Consider the following 8,801-nt stretch of genomic DNA (forward strand, 5'->3'; position numbering starts at 1 on the left):
AGGTTTTTACTTTTTAATTACCGTTTATATTTTTAGTTTTCCCGAACTTTCCCGAATTTTTTCATTCAACTTTTGGTTTTGTCCAACATGTCCTGGACCTACTCACTGCACAGTCATACTCTGGACCTAGTTTTGTCCCGTGGAATAAATGTTGTAGATCTTAATGTTTTTCCTCATAATCCTGGACTATCGGACCACCATTTATTACGTTTGCAATCCAACAAATAATCTGCTCAGACCCCAACAAGGAGCATCAAAAAGTCTATAAATTCTCAGACAACACAAAGATTCCTTGGATGCCCTTCCAGACTCCTCTGCCTACCCAAGGACGTCAGAGACAAAAATCAGTTAACCACCTAACTGAGGAACTCAATTTAACCTTGCGCAATCCCCTTGATGCAGTCGCACCCCTAAAAACTAAAAACATTTGTCATAAGAAACTAGCTCCCTGGTATACAGAAAATACCCAGCTCTGAAGCAAGCTTCCAGAAAATTGGAACGGAAAATGGCGCCACACCAAACTGGAAGTCTTCTGACTAGCTGGAAAGACAGTACCGTGCAGTATTGAAGAGCCCTCACTGCTGCTCGATCATTCCTATTTTTCAACTTAATTGAGGAAAATAAGAACAATCCAACATATTTTTGATAGTGTATCGCAAAGCTAACTAAAAAGCAGCATCCCAAGAGAGGATGGCTTTCACTTCAGCAGTAATAAATTCATGAACTTCTTTGAGGAAAAGATCCATGATCATTAGAAAGCAAATTACGGACTCCTCTTTAAATCTGCGTATTCCTCCAAAGCTCAGTTGTCCTCGAGTCTGCACAACCTCTGCCAGGACCTAGGATCAAGGGAACACTCAAGTGTTTTAGTACTATATCTCTGACACAATGATGAAAATAATCATGGCCTCTAAACCTTCAAGCTGCATACTGGACCCTATTGCAACTAAACTACTGAAAAGCTGCTTCCTGTGCTTGGCCCCCTATGTTGAACATAATAAACGGCTCTCTATCCACCGGATGTGTACCAAACTCACTAAAAGTGGCAGTAATAAAGCCTCTCTTGAAAAAGCCAAACCTTGACCCAGAAAAATATAAAAAACTATTGGCCGATATCGAATCTCCCATTCCTCTAAAAAAAAAAATTAAAAGCTGTTGTGCAGAAACTCACTGCCTTCCTGAAGACAAACAATGTATACGAAACGCTTCAGTCTGGTTTTTAGACCCCATCATAGCATTGAGACTGCACTTGTGAAGTGGTAAATTACCTTTTAATGGCATCATACCGAGGCTCTGCATCTGTCCTCGTGCTCCTAGACCTTAGTGCTCGCTTGTATACCATCGATCACCACATTTCTTTTGGAGAGATTGGAAACCCAAATTGGTCTACACGGACAAGTTCTGGCCTGTTAGTTCGTCTCTGTGAATGGTTTGTCCTCTGACAAATCAACTGTAAATGTCGGTGTTCCTCAAGGTCAGTTTTAGGACCACTATTGTTTTTCACTATATATTTTACCTCTTGGGATGTCATTCGAAAACATCATGTTAACTTTCACTGCTATGCGGATGACACACAGCTGTACATTTCAATGAAACATGGTGAAGCCCAAATTACCCTCGCTAGAAAGCCTGTGTTCAGACATAAGGAAGTGGATGGCTGCAAACTTTCTACTTTTAAACTCGGACAAAACAGAGATGCTTGTTCTAGGTTCCAAGAAACAAAGAGATCTCAGTTGAATCTGACAATTAATCTTGATGGTTGTACAGTCGTCTCAAATGAAACTGTGAAGGACCTCGGCGTTACTCTGGACCCTGATCTCTCTTTTGACCAACAAGACTGTTTCAAGGACAGCTTTTTCCATCTATGTAACATTGCAAAAATCTGAAACTTTCTGTCCAAAAATGATGCAGAAAAATTAATCCATGCTTTTGTTACTTCTAGGTTAGACTACTGCAATGCTCTACTTTCCGGCTACCCGGATAAAGAACATAAATAAACTTCAGTTAGTGCTAAATACGGCTGCTAGAATCATGACTAGAACCCCAAAATTTGATCATATTACTCCAGTGCTAAGCCCCTACACTGGCTTCCTGTTAAGGGCAAGGGATGGAGTCACTGACGTTCTATTGTCCATGGGTCTAGGTCTTATGCCGCGGCCACACACCTCCGAGTTCTGTGCAATGTGGCAGAAGTAAGTCCTGTGCGCGGCTATATACTCAGGCGCTGATGTCTCAGTGTATGTAGAGTTGGTCGAGTTTTGACAAGACTTGGGTTGAAGAAACAATACCCTACTAGTGGTGTATGGGGGCTGCTGCTTTGACAGCTACACACTATAAGCTCCAAACCAAAGATGGGGAAGTTGTAGTATCCTGCCTGTTTGGCCCTGTCCCGGTATCGCGCAGAAAGGCAAAAGGTTATTTATCATTCAATGATCAATAGCCTGTAAAATTGAAAGGACTAAACTCAAACTCACCACCGGTATGCGCCACAGCATTGTCTACTCTGACCGCAACACAAGGGGCCTCCTACGTGCTACACCTCCATTAGTATGGTTTAGGGCTATGCACATTGAGTACTAGCCTTTTTTTATAGTCGTCGGGCGGCGCTCAAGTGTGATGCAGTCTGTATTTATATCTGCGAGTACTTTCCCTGTCATTAATACACGGATAGTCCTGTTTGAATCATACGCGTCATTCTCTCTCCAATTCGTCTCTTTCTCTCTCCCTGAGAACCTGAGGCCCCTAGGACCATGTCTCTCTATACTATAACCGGGCATGATTGACTCCCAGTCTCTATCCTTGGCTTGTCGTCTGTCTGCCCATTAAAAATCTCAATCTGTGATCTCTGCCGGCTAGGGCTTATATAAATGGTAGTACCTGACCTGTTCAAGTCAGAGAATGCCATGACTATAACCTAGTCCGAGCCCAGCTAGGACAAGCAGGACCGGTTACGAGAAACTCTTAATTAGAGAATAGGAAGTGAAAATGTCCAGTTAGACTTTTCATAGCCTGATTGTTTACCTTAGACCTGTTGCAAGGACACCTCCTGACACGCAAAAACTAAGACCGTATGCTGTGAATGCCATTTATTTAGTACTATGGTTTACTCATGCTATGTTGCAGTTTCACAGGATGAAACATATGGTAGTTTTGAACATCTATGGCCATGTGTTTATAATCTCCACCCGGCACCAGCCAGTAAGATAGGACAGGGCCACTCCTCTACAATTATGCACTGAGCTATCCTCTCATAAGTTTCTTCTGGCTCCATGGTAACTGGTACACACCATCCACGGCGAGCGTATGCATTTACTTTAGCCACTGATCAGTCTTCTAGCATCCTGTAGCACATTGCTTGTCATTTGTTCTACGAGTGTATGGTTGTACGAACTTGCTCAAACAGATCTGAAGAGTTTGACATATGTTGCCAGCATCACCATCTTAAGCCAACTAAATTCAGCCTCTGGAATGCTATACACAGATTAGTAGAATCTTCGAATTAGTGTATCGATACTGAGTGAGTGCACAAACACGACGAGAAGCAAGTATACAAATGAAAACAATATGAGACAAATGAAGTGTGGGGTAAAAACCGAATGTAATTAGTTTCGGGTGGGCTAATATATGTTATCAAGCATGCGATGACGAGCTTAGCGAGCAGTAATAGACGTTTACTGTGGATCCAATCATAGAATGACCACCAAACATATCATTGTATGACAGGCGCAAGTTTAATGACAAAACCTGGGTAGAGAGTCGCTTGAAATAGTGACCGCGAGCTCTGGCTGCTAAGGCCAGGAAAGCGGGTGGGGCGGACTTTGCTGATCTGCGGGTCTTCACATAGATGTGTTACCACCCTCCCTGTACCTGCTGTACGTCGCGCCCGCCAGGAGCCAGTCCTCAACAGAGGAGGTGCTCAGGGCGTTCTCCCGAGAAGGTCGATTGTGAAGAGTTACGAGCCCCATGCTCATGCTGGTGGCAGGGCGTGAGGAGACACGAGACCAGAGCCCCAGCTGGCATCTGTGTTTGAGGTAATAGGCTTCCCAATCACGACCGACGCTCCCTACAAAGGCTTCTCACAAGGCTGCTGACAGTTTCCACCAGAGTGTATTTTTCATATGTTCCCACACGTCTAATCAGGAGGCTGAGTTATAGATGGTAGAACCTCGAGCGGCCTTACCAACGGCTAGCACTAGGTCCCTCTATCAATCAGAGACTGATTTAGACCTGGTATCACCCGCGCGTATTCCCCTCTAATCAGGGACTGATTTAGACCTGGAACACCAGGCGGTGTAATTCTGATCAGGTAGAACAGAGAACCAGCAGGATCCGGACCTCGTAGGGGTCAAGTTGAACACCACTGCTCTAGAGCCCAGTACGTGGGAGAGGGAGTAAGGCTGAGTCGAACCAGTCTATCAGAGCGACAGACAGACTAGGAACACAGGAAGTTTAGTGGACTTGAGGCTGCCTCATCTCTCTAGCAAGGTGTTAGAACAACGGGTTAAGCGAAAAACCCTGGACGTCAGAGAGATCTGAAAAGTTTGTGTTTGTGTGTGAGTCTGCCCGCAGTTCCCATCGGCAACCGCCACGGCCATGATGTCACCACCCAGGAACAAAGCAGAGCTGTCAAGCGAGAGGCTCTCGAGTGGGTCAGTTTGTGTAGATAGAGGGGTTAAATAGTACACCCTTATCGTCAGTGTAGAAGATTTTAAGATGAAACCAATCGTTCAGGGTCGTTGTGAATCCGGTCCTTCTATACAATCCCAAGCGTGTGCGAGAGAGGTAAGCTGGAGAAGAGAGTGGCGACAGCCAAGTTTATCCGCTTGCTGGCAGCTGGCCCTTCCTTCTACCAGGCCAGAGCAGGTGGAAACACTTCGACCATTACATTGCATGCATTCTGCATTCGCGATGTGCTGTATCACCTAAGGTGTGGGTGTCAGTGCTCACTATTCCACTACACCGCGGGTCCCATGCACTCCCGGGAGCACTTCAGGCTCACGCCCCCAGCTATGCACTCTAAAAACCCAAATCACATAGATAAAAGTCCTCACCACAGTAGAAGTTTTCTACAGTGTACATGCCAAATATTCACCTAATTTACAGTCCATGGGCCCTGCCGTACCTAAAATTGTAGTTACTTATACCAGTTCACGGTGCCCCTGGTCTAAAAGTCAAAAGTGCATCCCTTCTACTTATTACAGATCATGGGCTTCCCTGGTCTCAACCACGTTCAGTGCTACTTCACACTCAGTTCCCTATAGCCGGTCCCTGGTCCTTAAAGTAGTGTTCCTCAGTACCTATTTCAACAGTTCTGATCCCCTGCGTCCTAAACCGCTTCAGTCGTTGTACTATAACAGATCCGCATGGGGCCCTCGGTTCTCAAACACTGATGCTACTTATACAGTCCATGAAGACGCGCCGCCTGGGTATCGAAAGTAGTGTTAAACTATACCAGTATCCATGGAGGCCCTGGTCTAAAGTAGTGTACTATACAGGGTTACATGGCCCCTTGTGCTAACAGAAAGAGTGTACATACAGTCCATTGGCCACCTGTGTTACTAAAGTTAGGCTGTACATACTTATACATTTCATGCGCACCTAGTCCTAAAAGTAGAGGCCCATGAATCACATAGTGACGTTCATATTGGGACCTGGTTCTAAATGGTAGCGTGCTTAACTAATACAGTTCATTTTGAGAGCACACCTATGGTCTTATATAGAAAGTATGGCGCTCCCAACAAATACAGTCCATGGGCCACTATGAAGGTGGCTCAAGACTCAGCGTGTTAACTTTATACAGTTCATGGGCCCTGGTCTAAAAGTAGTGTACGGATACAGCCTCGATGGCCCTCTGGCTGTTCTGTCATCAAGGCACAAGTGGGTGGCTACCTTTGAAGAAATCTCAAATGTAAACGAATATGATCTCTCTTCTGAACTAACCGAGCTTTACACCACTTTTCTGCACATTACTACATGGACTTGCGCATAGTCGTCTGTTATCTTTTGCATGAAGATCTATTCGATCGAAATTCCTTCTGAGCAATTAATGTCGATATGCTATCTTGTAGAGGAAATAAGTAAAAATCACACAAGGACATTCAAAAAACCCCTCCGCAGACTAGCTATGAGTCGGTGTAGTCGCAAGAACTTTTAATCCTGAGTGCGCGTGACCTATAGTTATAATTAGTTACTTTAGCCCGAGTGATGTAACAACGACTAACAACAAGCACACGGCCGGCAGCCCGACAATCTTCCCAAGCTGATGGCCCTCAATCTCACACAAATCAGCAAGAACACCATACAACCCCATAACGAACGGATACATGAGAGGTACAGACCCCAGAATGACTCCTTTATCTCAACAGTTAAACATTGGGCACACAACCGTAATATGGGACATTATCCTGACCAACCTGCCTCCAACAGATACACTCGGCGATCGTGCAGACTGCACGAGAGATTACAGACACCCCGAGTACGAACTGATGACCGCTACTTTATCTCTCTGGGTCTCCATAGTTGTCCTGGTCCCTGGTCTGCGCCCCCAGGAGCCAGTCCTCCAACAGAGGGAGGTGGCTCAGGGCGTTCTCCTGGGTGATGGGCATCGTGGCTGGGGCTGGACCAGACCAGAGCCCCACTGCATCCTGTGTTGATAGGCCCCTATAGAGCCCTCACATTCAACTCTGACAGTTCCACAGATTTTTTTTCATTGTTCCCCCTCTAATCAGGGACTGATTTAGACCTGGGACACCAGGCGGGTGATTCCCCTCTAATCAGAGACTGATTTAGACCTGGTACACCCGGCGGGTGATTCCCCTCTAATCAGGGACTGATTTAGACCTGGAACACCAGGCGGGTGTAATTCATGATCAGGTAGAACAGAGAACCAGCAGGATCCGGACCTCGTAGGGGTCAAAGTTGAACACCACTGCTCTAGAGACACTGTACGTGGGAGAGGGAGTAAGGCTGACGTCAGACCCAGCTCATCAGAGGCGACAGACAGACTAGGAACACAGGAAGTTTAGTGGACTTGAGGCTGCCTCATCTCTCTAGCAGTGTGTTAGAACAACGGGTTAGAGCGAAAACCCCTGGACGTCAGAGAGATCTGAAAAGTTTGTGTTTGTGTGTGAGTCTGCCGCAGTTCCCATCGGCAACCCCCACGGCCATGATGTCACCACCCAGGAACAAAGCAGAGCTGTCAGAGGGTGTGTGTGTGTGTGTTAGATGGGGTGTCGGTTCCTTACAATCTAAGGGGTAACTGGGGAGAGTGGAGAGCCATTATCCGCTTGGCTGGCAGGGTTCCGGGACCAGGCAGGGTGGAAATATCCCATAATTGAGACTGACGAGGGAGAAATGTGTGGGTGTCCGTGCTCACATCACCACCCGGGTCCTGGGGAGCGTCAGGCTCACGCCCCAATCACCTAAAAACAAAGTAGAAAAGTCCAAATCAGAGAAGTTATAGGGTACATGCCAAATATTCACTATACAGTCCATGGGCCCTGGTCTAAAGTAGTGTACTATACAGTTCATGGGCCCTGGTCTAAAGTAGTGTACTATACAGTTCATGGGTCCTGGTCTAAAGTAGTGTACTATACAATGGACTGTATAGTAAACTCTTTAGACTAGGGCCCAATGGACTGTATAGTACACTACTTTAGACTAGGGCCCATGGACTGTAGTACACTACTTTAGACTAGGGCCCATGGACTGTATAGTACACTACTTTAGACCAGGGCCCAATGGACTGTATATGTACACTACTTTAGACCAGGGCCCATGGACTGTATAGTACACTACTTTAGACCAGGGCCCATGGGACTGTATAGTACACTACTTTTGACCAGGGCCCATGGACTGTATAGTACACTACTTTAGACCAGGGCCCATGGACTGTATAGTACACTACTTTAGACCAGGGCCCAATGGACTGTATAGTACACTAATTTAGACCCAGGGCCCATGGACTGTATAGTACACTACTTTAGACCAGGGCCCAATGGACTGTATAGTACACTACTTTAGACCAGGGTCAATGGACGTATAGTACACTAACTTTTAGACCAGGGCCCATGGACTGTATAGTACACTACTTTAGACCAGGGCCCATGGACTGTATAGTACACTACTTTAGACCAGGGCCCAATGGACTGTATAGTACACTACTTTAGACCAGGGCCCAATGGACTGTATAGTACACTACTTTAGACCAGAGCCCAATGGACTGTATAGTACACTACTTATACCAGGGCCCAATGGACTGTATAGTACACTACTTTAGACCAGGGCCCATGGACTGTATAGTACACTATTTAGACCAGGGCCCAATGACTGTATAGTACACTACTTTAGACTAGGGCCAATGGACTGTATAGTACACTACTTTAGACTAGGCCCATGGACTGTATAGTACACTACTTTAGACTAGGGCCCAATGGACTGTATAGTACACTACTTTAGACCAGGGCCCAATGGACTGTATAGTACACCACTTTAGACCAAGGGCCCATGAACTGTATAGTACACTACTTATAGACCAGGGCCCAATGGACTGTATAGTACACTTCTTTAGACCAGGGCCCATGAACTGTATAGTACACTATTTAGACCAGCCCAATGGACTGTATAGTACACTACTTTAACCAGGGCCCATGAACTGTATAGTACACTACTTTAGACCAGGGCCCAATGGACTGTATAGTACACTACTTTAGACCAGAGCCCATGGACTATTAGTGCACTACTTTAGACCAGGGCCCAATGGACTGTATAGTACACTACTTAGACCAGGGCCCAATGGACTG

At 45.9% G+C, this 8,801-nt stretch overlaps 1 protein-coding gene across 1 annotated transcript in view; it reads right to left on the reverse strand.

The window, feature by feature from the left end:
• Nucleotides 1-8,801, reverse strand: part of LOC111978201 (PDZ domain-containing protein 2-like) — a 120,985-nt gene that overhangs the window by 109,807 nt on the left and 2,377 nt on the right. The window lies entirely within an intron of this gene.

This window comes from Salvelinus sp. IW2-2015, linkage group LG1, assembly GCF_002910315.2.
Source record: "Salvelinus sp. IW2-2015 linkage group LG1, ASM291031v2, whole genome shotgun sequence".
NCBI lineage: Eukaryota > Metazoa > Chordata > Actinopteri > Salmoniformes > Salmonidae > Salvelinus > Salvelinus sp. IW2-2015.